This window comes from Eriocheir sinensis, unplaced genomic scaffold (genome assembly GCF_024679095.1).
Source record: "Eriocheir sinensis breed Jianghai 21 unplaced genomic scaffold, ASM2467909v1 Scaffold844, whole genome shotgun sequence".
Lineage (NCBI taxonomy): Eukaryota > Metazoa > Arthropoda > Malacostraca > Decapoda > Varunidae > Eriocheir > Eriocheir sinensis.
Genome location: NW_026112213.1, coordinates 99980 through 114617, shown reverse-complemented (window position 1 = coordinate 114617; position 14638 = coordinate 99980). Strand labels below are relative to the sequence as shown.

General features: G+C 41.5%; 1 long non-coding RNA gene across 1 annotated transcript; it reads right to left on the bottom strand.

Moving 5' to 3' along the window:
• Nucleotides 1–548: 548 nt before the first annotated feature.
• On the bottom strand, nucleotides 549–11342 carry LOC126994656 (uncharacterized). The gene is made up of 6 exons (XR_007749380.1): nucleotides 11254–11342; nucleotides 8411–8474; nucleotides 6478–6559; nucleotides 3646–6174; nucleotides 3175–3376; nucleotides 549–2869 (listed from the first exon to the last, which is right to left on the bottom strand). It is a non-coding gene; the product is annotated as an uncharacterized LOC126994656 (long non-coding RNA).
• Nucleotides 11343–14638: the final 3296 nt, after the last annotated feature.

Below are 14638 nucleotides of genomic sequence, written 5' to 3'. Positions count from 1 at the left end.
GGACTTTTCCAAACAGTCAAATTCCCTCTATATAAATAGTTTGTGGGTGGCTGGGGAGCTAATTCATTCTCCTAGGTCAACCCTCCCTCTTTCAATGTGATGGTTTAGCAACTTGAATTTTCAAGTGTTAAATATATAGCAAATTCTGAATACAAGTCCTTTGCAGATGGCTAGACTCCCTCACTCAATCCCTTCCTACACAGTTCTCCTTACATAATAGACTCATTGTTATTAAGTCAGTAATAAGCATCTAAGCAGAATAATGACCAAGATAAGCTATAGATGAAATTAATATAGATATATGTAGACAGAACCTCACAAGTTAAGCTATTTCCAGTTTCCAAGGGCTGAGTTAAGCTGGGAGTTAGGTTAGATCCTCGCATGAATTTAAGCTATTTCCAGTTTCCAAGGGCTGAGTTAAGCTGGGAGTTAGGAGTTAGGTTAGATCCTCGCATGAATTTAAGCTATTTCCAGTTTCCAAGGGCTGAGTTAAGCTGGGAGTTAGGTTAGATCCTCGCATGAATTTAAGCTATTTCCAGTTTCCAAGGGCTGAGTTGAGCTGGGAGTTAGGTTAGATCCTCACATGAATTTAAGCTATTTCCAGTTTCCAAGGGCTGAGTTAAGCTGGGAGTTAGGTTAGATCCTCGCATGAATTTAAGCTATTTGCAGTTTCCAAGGGCTGAGTTAAGCTGGGAGTTAGGTTAGATCCTCGCATGAATTTAAGCTATTTCCAGTTTCCAAGGGCTGAGTTAAGCTGGGAGTTAGGTTAGATCCTCGCATGAATTTAAGCTATTTCCAGTTTCCAAGGGCTGAGTTAAGCTGGGAGTTAGGTTAGATCCTCGCATGAATTTAAGCTATTTCCAGTTTCCAAGGGCTGCGTTAAGCTGGGAGTTAGGTTAGATCCTCGCATGAATTTAAGCTATTTCCAGTTTCCAAGGGCTGAGTTAAACTGGGAGTTCCGTTTCCTTCTCTATATCTACCTAAATTCCCCTTCACTCCACACCTCCACTTTTTTGGCCATTTCACTCATCCACTTCTGTACGGGAGACTGATCTTTTTACCCTTCAGACATATAAGATTGAAGACATTTTTTATCAGGTTCAAAACTCCTAGCTTTTCTATCATACCTTCAAGTTGGCACCATCTTGTAACCTAACTTGCATGGGAAACTGTACTTCTTGACCCTGGAGAGATATTCCTTTGTTACTGTGACCTTGTTTTGTCCACAAGTTAATCATACAAAGCTATTATATATATTCTGTAACCTAACTTGTATGGGAAACTGTACTGCTTGACCCTCACAGGTAATAGGTATATGGTTCCATTGAAAGATATGCAAATTTTAACATGTCCAAATTCATAGCATTCATATCAGACCCTCCAGTTTAATTAAGCCACCCAGCTGACACTATCCTCTGCTTGGACTCAATTTATAAAGAAAACTGTACTCGTTAATCCTTGAGTCATTTCCCCTTTTTCCAGCTTCTTAATTACCGTGACCTCCCAGCCATATACAGTTTATCCAGTCCACTAGTATTTAACCAGTAGCTCCAGGGCCATTGGATATAAGCATAGGTCAATCATTTAGGTATGGATGAACAGGAATTTAACCCCTATAAAAGATATACGTGAGGGGAGGCAGCCGGTAAGGAAACATATATCGAGGACTGAATCATATCAAAGCTATACCCAAGATTATGACACTATAAATATCTCTCTAGCCAGGGCCAGGATATAGGCAAGGGTTCATATATAAGGAAGAGCAGGAGTTCAACCCCTATAAATAACATTTGTGAGGACTGCATCATCAAAGCCACCCTAAAATTATTAAACTATACTATATATCTTACCATCATATAGCTACACCCAGGGTCATTGAATATAAGCTTAAGGGTTCATGTACTATAGGAAAGAACAGGAATTTAACCCCTACAAAAGACATCTATTAGGGGAGACAGCCAGTAAGGACACATATCAAGAGGAGACATATTCATCAGAGCTATACCCAAGATTATAACAATGGAAAATACGTTAAACAGGACCCAAAAAGACCCCCCCAGAAAAGTGGTGACATCAGGAAGAGAAGAATTACCTACCCTATCACAGGATGGGTTACAACACTATGTAGGTCTTGGCCGGGGAAAGGAAGAGTTGGAGGAGAAAGCTTGTAATGAGAGAATCCCCCCCTAAAATGAACTCCCCTGCACCAGAAATCTAATTGGCTGCATCTGTTCTCCGGCTATGAAGGAAAAAACACTTACTTTAAAATGTTCACCAATAAAATATAACTTACCCAGACCAATGGGTGCCAAGTGGCTTAACCCGGTAGCAGCGAGGGGCCAAATTTGTGGCTTTACCGTGTAGCAGCGACGGGCCAAATTTGTGCCATGATTTAAACCCCCCAAAATAGATGATACATAAAATTATCACAAATGCTGATATATATTATTATGAAATGGTTTGCGTGAGTGATGATTTTTTCCCATTTTTCTCGCTTAGAGGGACCATTAAGAAACATGATCCCCACTGCTACCGGGTTAAAACTACCCACATGCTGTCCAGAAGACCAACCCGGACTCTAGATTCTAGGATTAAAGATGAGCTCTGGGAGGGCAGCATGAGCCAATGCAAGATGGCGCCACTATAAACACTTGCCTGCGCCAGAACGGGCTGGGCCGACCATCAGGCCCCACCGGGAAGAAGCCTTGGGCCGACCATCAGGATCCACCGGGAAGAAGCCTACCGGCGCAATAGGCCATGACGTAAAAAAAATAAAACATATTTGACAAGGCTTTCAGTGGAGGTTTGGGCATTTTCCGAGATGCTTTTATGATCTGTGGAAATGTGACCCTTCCTCTGTACCATCAACCTAAAAAACACATATTTGACAAGGCTTTCAGTGGAGGTTTGGGCATTTTCCGAGATGCTTTTATGATCTGTGGAAATGTGACCCTTCCTCTGTGCCATCAACCTAAAAACACATATTTGACAAGGCTTTCAGTGGAGGTTTGGGCATTTTCTGAGATGCTTTTATGATCTGTGGAAATGTGACCCTTCCTCTGTGCCATCAACCTAAAAAACACATATTTGACAAGGCTTTCAGTGGAGGTTTGGGCATTTTCCGAGATGCTTTTATGATCTGTAGAAATGTGACCCTTCCTCTGTGCCATCAACCTAAAAAACACATATTTGACAAGGCTTTCAGAGGTGTTATATACAGGCAGGGGTGCTTTTATGACCCAGTTGGAATGTGACCCTTCCTCTGTACCATCAACCTAAAAAACACATATTTGACAAGGCTTTCAGAGGTGTTATATACAGGCAGGGGTGCTTTTATGACCCGGTTGGAATGTGACCCTTCCTCTGTACCATCAACCTAAAAAACACATATTTGACAAGGCTTTCAGAGGTGTTATATACAGGCAGGGGTGCTTTTATGACCCGGTTGGAGATGTGACCCTTCCTCTGTACCATCAACCTAAAAAACACATATTTGACAAGGCTTTCAGAGGTGCTTTTATGACCCGGTTGGAATGTGACCCTTCCTCTGTACCATCAACCTAAAAAACACATATTTGACAAGGCTTTCAGAGGTGTTATATACAGGCAGGGGTGCTTTTATGACCCTTCCTCTGTACCATCAACCTCAAAACACACCCTTGAGAACCCAATTACGGACCTTTTCAGCCTTGGAATTATACAATCAACAACAGACATACAAATCAACACTAAAATGACACAATAAAAATTAATACATAAATACAAGTCCTGAAAATGTAGACTGTTAGAGTAGGCAAATATATTAATTGGTAGATTATTTTATGAGGTAAGGCTTGGTAGAGGTTGCATGTGCTTGGTAAGGTTTTCATATAGTATAGTATGTTTCCCGGGCGTCTGATGTGCTTGGTAATGCTTTTTAAAACGGTAGCAGCGACGGGTCAAATTTGTGGCTATACCGTGTAGCAGTGACGGGCCAAATTTGTGGCTTTACCGTGTAGCAGCGACGGGCCAAATTTGTGCCATGATATAAACCCCCCAAAATAGATGATACATAATGTGATGACAAATGCTTTGATATGTATTATGAAATGGTTTGTGTGAGTGATGATTTTTTCTCATTTTTCTCGCTTAGAGGGACCATTAAGAAACATGATCCCTACCACCACCACCACCACCACCACGTTCTTACGTTCTAATGTTCAACCGTACTGCACGCATGGGTGGGTAAAAGACACATATATATAACCGTACGTGTTTGAGGATAATCTCCCTCCATAGTCAGGATTCTCACATGACTTGGACACATAGTCTTTTTTTTAATTTTTAATCTTTTATTTTTTGAGGTACAAGCCTAACGGAGGTGCCCCCATATAGGCCTGAACCCCTCTCTGATACCTGGCCTGTACTGCTGCTCTCAAATGATGTCAAACTATTTTTTTAAGGTGAAGGGAGACAGCTCTAGGGGGGAGCGGAACCTGACGGAACCTCCCTCGCTAGACGCTGATCCGACAGGCTTCAAGTTAGGGGTCACCCGAAGCTCTGGCCGGCAGCTTAGACTATGGGTTAGGATACTCCAGCCAGCATTAGTATGGGTTAGCATGACAGCGGAAATGGAATGGGGTTATGCAAAATCCATGAATTGTTAGGAAAGCCAAAGAGAATTGTCATACGTAAGCAGGAGTAGTTCTCATGCGAAATTTAAGCCGTAAGTTGCCGGAGTTTCCATGCAAAGCCGTGCGATTAGTTATGAAGGAAGAGCGAAGGGAACCGTCACACGAAAACTATAGGCGTTATACAAAATCCATGCGGGTTAAGCGAGCAGGAGTTAGTACGACAGCAGGCGCAGAGCGAGGTGTTACGAACAGCAGAACCAGAGTGAGTTGTAAAAGAGAGCATGCAGATGTTACACCAGTCCCAGGAGTGCAGTTGATACCCAGAGCAGCAGAGGTTGTCCTTGGTAACTGAAATTAAAAGGTTTTGTTAATACTCAGAGTACCAGAACCAGTAATTGTACTCAGACTAATTGCAGTAGAGGTTGCTGATTAAGTCACACCACTACGGTAACACTTATGAAATCACCCTTACATTAGTTAGCCCCCACAGGATGTTACACATACTTATAAATGTATAGCCTTCATAGTGTACACTTAAAGATTTCACAGTATTTTTTTTTCAAGGGCAAAAAAGTGTAGAAAAATACAGCCCACTAATTGCTGCTCCCACTTAAATACTTATATATATATATATGTAACCTTTATACATTACACTTAAATACTTGCCATCACTACACACTTATTAGAGAACCCGGTACACACTTTAATATATAACTTAATACCTTACACACTTACTTTACACTTAAATAACGTAGGGAAACACTTACTTAGAATTATATACCCAAAAACCAAAGATTTTATAAGTATAGCAATACCAAACACCTTATACTTAAAACCCCATTTAAATACATGTAAATTATATTACAGCTTAAATATGTAACCCTGTAAACATGCATAGAAATTATTAGTAGATATATTTTAAATTCAATACTTTACATAATACAGATCATTTAAATATTTTCCTAGACACATAAACTTGTCTATATTTATAAGTTGCCTCCTCCTCCTCCTACTCCTCTTCCTCCTCCTCCTCCTCCTCCTCCTCCTTCTTCTTCTTCTTCCTCCTTCTTCTTCCTGCTTGGCCTGTAAGAAAGAGATGGGACTGTCAGACACTTCCAACTCTAACATTAACTATATTTTAACCCTGTACACAAGCTGAAACTAAGAGGTTTTTGTTAATTAATAGCCATAGTAGAAAGGGTTTGTAGGAGTTCCATACAGCCATAGATCTTATAAGTAAAATCCTCAGTACAACCTTATAAGTAAAAAAAATACCACAGACAATATAAGTAAATCCCACAACCTTATACAGACATACATTTAAGTGCATAACGTACATTTAAATAGATGCATAATACAAATCATTTAAATATTTTCCTTGGTATATAAACTGCCTATATTGACAAGTTAACCTTCTCCTCCTCCTCCTCCTTCTCCATAGATTGACATATTTCCTCTACTCCATAAGCTTCTATATATAGTTCTGCCTTTATGTATAGAGGTCACATCCTCCTCCTCTTCTTCCTCCTTCTTCTTCTGCTCCTTCTCTGCACTGCTTGGCCTGTAAAAAGAGATGGGACTGTCAGATGCTTCTGGCTCTAACATTACCTACTTCCAAAGGCTAAAAGGGAAAGGAAGGGAAGGGAAAGGATGGAAGGGAAGGGAAAGGAAGGTAAAGGATGGGAAGGGAATGGAAGGGAAAGGAAGGGAAAGGAAGGGAAGGGAAGAGATGGAAAAGGAAGGGAAGGGAAGGGAAGGGAAAGGAAGGAAAGGGAAAGGAAGGGAAGGGAAAGGAAGGAAAAGGATGGGAAGGGAAAGGAAGGGAAGGGAAGGGAAAGGAAAGGAAGGGAAAGGAAGGACTTACCTCTTGTCTCTTCCCTCCTCTTGGTCATTCCTCCTCCTCCTCCTCTTCCTCCTTCTCCCTCGCCAGCCACTGTCTCGCGGACCTCCAAAGGAAACCCCAAAAAATTAGTGAATATCCTTCAACACAGAGGGTGAAAAATGCAATAATGACTACACACACACACACACACACACACACACACACACACACACACACACACACACACACACACACACACACACAGGTAAGTCAGTTAATAAGGTCAAGCTGTCGTTATGTTTGTTAATTAATTTCGCAATGATAAAAAAAAGAAAATACATACACACACACACACACACACACACACACACACACAGGTAAGTCAGTTAATGAGGTCAAGCTGTCGTTATGTTTGTTAATTAATTTCGCAATGATAAAAAAAGAAAATACATACACACACACACACACACACAGGTAAGTCAGTTAATAAGGTCAAGCTGTCGTTATGTTTGTTAATTAATTTCGCAATGATAAAAAAAAGAAAATACACACACACACACACACACACAGGTAAGTCAGTTAATAAGGTCAAGCTGTCGTTATGTTTGTTAATTAATTTCGCAATGATAAAAAAAAGAAAATACACACACACACACACACACTTCTACCGCCAAGTTCCCAATCCAACAGCCACACACGGCCCAGAAGGTAGTTCAGGCCACCCGAGCCAGCCACACACCACCTGGGAGGAGGAGTGGTGGAGGTGTCGGTGTGGCCATCCTTGACCTTAGGGAAGACACAACTGCCGTCATGAGTCCCATACCCCCGGGTCTGGTGTCACGAGGTCAGGTTGGGCTAGATGAATCACCTTCCTACTGACGGACAACACACACACACACACACACACACACACACACACACACACAAATGAAGTAAAGGCTGGATAAATTTAGATGGGGACTAGGAGTTTAGTTTAGTTCGGGTAGACTACAAATAGGTAAATACACACACACACACACACACAATTCTTGGTAATACATTTGTAAAGAGAATACCTACAAGTTTTTATATTAATGATGAAAACCTTCCTAACACACACACACACACACACACACACACACACACACAGACACACAATTCTTGGTAATACATTTGTAAAGAGAATACCTACAAGTTTTTATATTAATGATGAAAACCTTCCTAACACACACACACACACACAGACACACAATTCTTGGTAATACATTTGTAAAGAGAATAATTACAAGTTTTTATATTAATGATGAAAACCTTCCTAACACACACACACACACACACACACACACACACACACAGACACACAATTCTTGGTAATACATTTGTAAAGAGAATACCTACAAGTTTTTATATTAATGATGAAAACCTTCCTAACACACACACACACACACACACACACACACACACAGACACACAATTCTTGGTAATACATTTGTAAAGAGAATACCTACAAGTTTTTATATTAATGATGAAAACCTTCCTAACACACACACACACACACACACACACACACACACACACACACACAATTCTTGGTAATACATTTGTAAAGAGAATACCTACAAGTTTTTATATTAATGATGAAAACCTTCCTAACACACACACACACACACACACACACACACACACACACACAATTCTTGGTAATACATTTGTAAAGAGAATACCTACAAGTTTTTATATTAATGATGAAAACCTTCTTAACACACACACACACACACACACACAGACACACAATTCTTGGTAATACATTTGTAAAGAGAATAATTACAAGTTTTTATATTAATGATGAAAACCTTCTTAACACACACACACACACACACACACACACAGACACACAATTCTTGGTAATACATTTGTAAAGAGAATACCTACAAGTTTTTATATTAATGATGAAAACCTTCTTAACACACACACACACACACACACACACACATACCATTTCAGCGACCTGCCCTGAAGCCAAGACTGTTAGTTCACGTGTACGGCTGGGCGCCCGAAATCTGAGGAGGAAAAAAAAAAGTGATCAGTTTATGTATCATCTATTTTGGGGGGTTAAAACCATGGCACAAATTTGGCCCGTCGCTGCTACTGGGTTAAGACTAGCGGCTCCTAGCGGGTGGTACGCGTTTAGGGCAGCGGGTGGTGGTAATTACGACATTTCCAGCACGTCCGACGGGGTTTTGACAAGCGGACAGGTGGCGTGTTTGTCACAAGGGGTGTATTTTTCTGCGCTGGCCACAATTTCTTCTAAGTCAATGTGCGATGAGACTGCGAGCACCAGGGTGAAGAAAGGGAACAGCTCGCGTGGAAAAATACACCCTTGTGACATGAACACGCCTGTCTACTTGTCAACACCCAGTCGGACGTGCTGGAAACGCTGTAATTACCACCACACCGTGCCCTAAAACCGCACCCGCTAGGAGCCGATAGTCGTAAGATTTACCGTGAACTTTGGCAAGGAAATATCTAGTAATACGGCCCTGTACAGAGACTTTGGAAATATGCGCACCGCTGTGATGTACTCTTGTTAGTTAATTAAAGTTAATCCCACGTGAAGGTTGACCTTCAGGTCACACACGGCTGTCACCTACAAAAACAACCCTCGCTTATCATCACCACAAATCCATTTCGTCACCAGTCCAGTTCGCCACATACCCGGTTCACCAACAAAAAACCCATTTCGTCACCAAAGCACTCCAATTCGTCACCAATGTGAAATCCGTTTTGTCACCACAAATTTCAACAGGGTGATTTTTTTCGTTCGACTCTGAATTTAATGAAACTGTCGATGAATGCTTCTTATCGAATAACTCGGTCACTTGATCGAAACCATTGGCAGTTCTCAGTGGCAAGCCAAATATTCACCTCAGGATGACATACTGTAGTGGAGCTTGTCACCCTTGTTCAGGCTGTTGGAATGAAGTGCAATTACGTCACCAGGCTCTACTGTGTGATAAATGTTATCAGTGGAGACACGGGGTGTGTGGTACGAACGTGAGTCAGGAGATGTACTGGTGAGAATACAAAAATAAAGAGTAGTATGTACTGTGCTGAAGAGGTAATAATGGATTTTGAAGCAGTAATGTAGAATAGAGAAATGTATCCGTCGGTTCATTTTTTTCACTGGGCACAAGCCGTCTAGCGGAAAGTGCAACAGGTTGGCCTGGCGACTGCACATATAGAGCGAGGCCCAGTATACGATTTTGTACGTCAACTCCTTAATTGCTCTTCCCTACCTGCCTAAACAACATATCCGACCAGCCTTTGAAGAACTCCAGGAAAAATCCCAGCAGTGCGAACCTACAAGAAAATTAACAGATTATATAAGGCAAACATGGCTTGATAACACCGTCTGGTCAGTGGGCAACTGGTGTGCATTCCGACAAGTCCGTCTCTGGAAGTTGTGGGATGCATGCAAGGAAAAATCCATCACCATCACTAAATTTCTGAGAAGCTGTCAGTGTCTTCTTCCGAGTCCAATATATGATTAACAATTGATTTCCACATGTCCTCACTAAAATTGTGGCCGCTCCCCACCAAAATATTTATATTGTTACCTTTTAATTCTTTGTTGTTGTTGTTGTTATTGTTTTGCAACAACACAATTACTGTATGTACCTTTTGATCTATTTCTACTGCAATGTAAAAAGAGGTATGGGTTTTTATTTTCATATACTACAGACAATGGTCACACTGATCATTTTCTGCGTTTACTTCATTCCTATTTGCTTTTTATTTATTAATTTATTTCCTTTTTTTTTTTTTGCTGGTATATCCATATGAAAAAAAGTCATGAAGATTCTTAAAACAGGGAGAAAAAGCGTGGTGACTAAACGGATGAAAACACAGGTGGCGAAACGGTTTGGTGATGAAATTGGTATACCCCAAATCCATCATCACCACAAATCCATCATCACCACTGACATCATCACCATATATCCATCACCACCACCCCATCACTGGTCCTGGAGAAGCAAGCCCCAAATCATCACCACTAGCTCATCACCACCGCCCCATCACTGGTCCTGGAGAAGCAAGCCCCAAATCATCACCACTAGCTCATCACCACCGCCCCATCACTGGTCCTGGAGAAGCAAGCCCCAAATCATCACCACTAGCTCATCACCACCACTGACCCATCATCACCACCGCCCCATCACTGGTCCTGGAGAAGCAAGCCCCAAATCATCACCACTAGCTCATCACCACCACTGACCCATCATCACCACCGCCCCATCACTGGTCCTGGAGAAGCAAGCCCCAAATCATCACCACTAGCTCATCACCACCGCCCCATCACTGGTCCTGGAGAAGCAAGCCCCAAATCATCACCACTAGCTCATCACCACCACTGACCCATCATCACCACCGCCCCATCACTGGTCCTGGAGAAGCAAGCCCCAAATCATCAACACTAGCTCATCACCACCGCCAACTTGACTGGACCTAATCCCTCCCCTGACAGCCCATTTCATCCCCCTATTTAACCTATTTACACCCAATCCCAAGCGTTCATACTGTACTCAGGTCTTCATACATCCTTAATCTGTCTCCAGGTGGAAGGACAAGGTGGAATGACGCTCACCCGCTGGGAAATGGCGGAAAATGTGGAAAGTATTGCCAGGCGAGCATCATCTCTGCATCTGTAATCCCTCCCCTGACAAGCCATTTCATCACCCTATTTACAGCCTATCACAAATGTTCATACTGTGCTCAGGTCTTCATACATCCTTAATCTGTCTCCACGTGGAAGGACAAGGTGGAATGACGCTCACCTACCGGGAAATGGCGGAAAATGTGGAAGGATTGCCGGGCGAGCATCATCACCGCGACGCCATGACAGGGGTGCTCTTGCTCTTGCTGTACAGGTGACCCGCTGGAGCCCAGGTTTTAGAGCTATTGCCAAAAACACCAAATAAATAACCATTTTAATAATAATATATAATGAAGGAAGGCAGTTGGGGGTCGAGGAGGCAGTTTTGGGGTCGAATCGGCAAACATAGGAGGCTGAGTACGACAAATCTGGCAACGTTGCGCTGAGAGTCAGGCCTTCGTATCGGCACACATTGGTGATTGATTGATTGATTGATTGATAGTTTATTGTTGCAAAAGTGATTGATTGATTGATTGATAGTTTATTGTTGCAAAAGTGATTGATTGATTAATTGATAGTTTATTGTTGCAGGTAAACAACAAGGGAGAAGGGAGGAACATGCCATCCCAACCCCCAGGCAGGACAGAGTGTGATTATACAACTATTAATACATGTGTAGGCAGCACCATGAAATTAAAAAGATACAATGGAAGGAAGGAAAAAGTGATTGATTGATTGATTGATAGTTTATTGTTGCAGGTAAACAACAAGGGAGAAATTAAGGGAGGAACATATGCCATCCCAACCCCCAGGCAGGACAGAGTGTGATTATACAACTAAAACTACACAAGCAGTATCCATTACAAATCTTCCAATCGCGATACTTTTGTAACCAAACTAGTAATAATCGCTACTTTTTTCCGCCTCTCAGAAAAAGACGTCTCCTTACACGTGGCCCGGGCGCCCGGTGTTGTATGAAGAAACAACACCAGAATTTTTCGGGGAATGCATCGTATCCTCAGAAATGCCCTACGGGGAGTATTATGGTGATACGATTTATTTTCCGTCTCTAACTCTAAGACGCTGCCATTCATTATTTCCTAATCGATTCTTACCCTCTTGGCACTGGAAAGAAAGGTAATTTTACGAGCAATCTTTTGATATCCTTAAGAAGGCTCTACGTGCATCACAGACGGAGATATAAGCAGGTAAAGATTTAACCCCCACCCCCCCATTGGCAACTCTACGGGGCTAAACTACCACATTTCCCCCGCGAGGCCTTAACACGAAAAAGTTTAAAAATTGAAAAATCGTTATTCCTTCTTCCAGTTCGATGAAAGGGGTTGAAATATGTGAAGAAAAAAATACTAAAATTTCTGGTGCTATCAGAATTGCAATAGGCCTAAAACTGACGGAGTTATGAACGGTTTTGTGAGAGCCTTCGAAAACTTTCTAGGCCTATAATTCCTGAATCAATGCGTGTTTGTAAATGCCCGATTAATCGATGGTAGAGAAAATTCCGAGGAACACGCTGGTGCTTTCAAAATTGCGCTACTACTAATGGGTATAGAGATATATCGATTTGAAAGTTCGCACTTTTTCGACATTTGTGACAACGTCACTCGCTTAATATCAATCCTTTCTTCTTCGTCGAAATATAATAAAAGTCTTATATTTTGACGAGGAATGCAACGCTGGTCTCGGATCTGCGCTACCACCTTTAGTTTCGGAGAGAGCATGTCATATTTTAACCGCCTGTCACGCCTTAACTACTGCAGATATGTTTATGAAATTTAATATCTTGAGCTTACCCGACACGCCCTATAATTTGGCGTTGTCAGATTTATGATTTGACGCGTATTTCCAAAAATAGCTTTTTTTGCTTATTTTGCTTGTGTATTATTGGCCAACTGATATCAGATGTAAAATTTGACGGAGAATAACGTGGCGTCGTCAGAATAGAGATAACTTTATTAGGTATCAAGATATCCTAGCTAAAGCGTTGATCAGGATGTTTTGATTCTGCATCGATTTCTGCATCCATGTCTAAGTAATGTCTTAATGTCGGGCATGATTTGAAGAGGGCACATCACCAGGAATCCATTTCTGGTCTTGGTTTTGCGCTAGCCTAATTATTAAAGACGTTATTAGCTATATTCTAAGAAATGGTCGTAACCCTCAATTTTATCCTCACGTTTTTTCTCGTGTTCGTTGCAATCAGCTGGTGTAGAATTTGACGCTGAACATTTTGATGCTTATTAGAATCCGATCGGTGGAGTATTAACGGAGCTATGAACGATTTTGTTTTTCCACCGTTATGAAACTCTCCGGTGTTTACGGCCAGAATTTCACCTCCTCTACAACGATCTTTTTTTTCAAATATGCAACTTTCGTTATTCTTGCCTCCAGCTTGATCAGAGAGGTTCATAGACGTGAAGAAAACAATATTAGAATTTCTGGTGCTATCAGAATTGCGCTAGGCCTAAAACTGACGGAGATATCCACGATTTAAAAAAACGTGCTGAAACTTTGAAGGCCTATAAGTCCTTTAATACTCTAAAGTGTTGTATGCCCAATTGGCTCCTGGGAGAACCAGTTACGGGGAACACGCTGGTGCCTTCAGAATGACGCTACGACCAATAGTTATGGAGTTATTATGATCTGTTTTTCGCGTTTTTTTTTAACTTTGATCCAACTTCCTTCGCTTAATATCTATTTTTTCTCATTCTTCAATAGATAATGAAAGTTTTAGAATTTAACGATGAATACAACGCTGGTCTCGAATCTGAGCTACGACCTTTAGTTTTGGAGATAACACGTCATTTCTTTAGCCGCCTGTCACGCCTTTACTAGTAAAGATACGTTTATGGAAATAAGTATAGCGATTTGAACCAAGGCAAGCTATAATTTGACGTTTTTAAATTCAACTTTGGACGCGTTTGGTTTATTTTTTTTATTTCTGGATATTTCTTGACGAACAACTGTTACAAGGTGTAGAGTTTGCCGGAGAACACGATGGCGCTATCAGAATCAAGATAGCATTTTTCGTTATTGAGCTATACCGCTCCAAAGTTTGGTCTTAACGGTTTTCGCCTGCGCCTCTTGCTGCGTCCATGTTTTCCTCGTGTTTGTGGAGCTCCCCAGATGTAGCATTTGACGCTGAACATTTTGGTCTTTACTAGAATCCGATCGGTTGAGTATTAATGGAGCAATTAACGATTTTGTGTTTAGGGGGGGGGGAGTGGTCGGGTGGTATCACCGGGGAGGTGGTAGTAGTCTTGGGCGGGGTGGGTGTCTGTGGGGTATCCCGGGGGAGGGGGTGTTGTGGGCGGAGGGGGAGGGTGAACGATATTTCTTCTTTTTCGTTTAGTTTAAAAATGTTTCGTGCTGTGAATTCATCTCTTGTGTCTAGTTTTCATAACGTATCATATTTTACTTTTTTTACTGATGGCGTGTTTTACCATTTTTTGAAGGGGCGCCGTGCAATTTTCTTACGTTACTGAACCTAGAAATAAATAATATGTTCTCTGACGTTCCTAACATGGGTGAATAAGCTTTGATATTATCGAT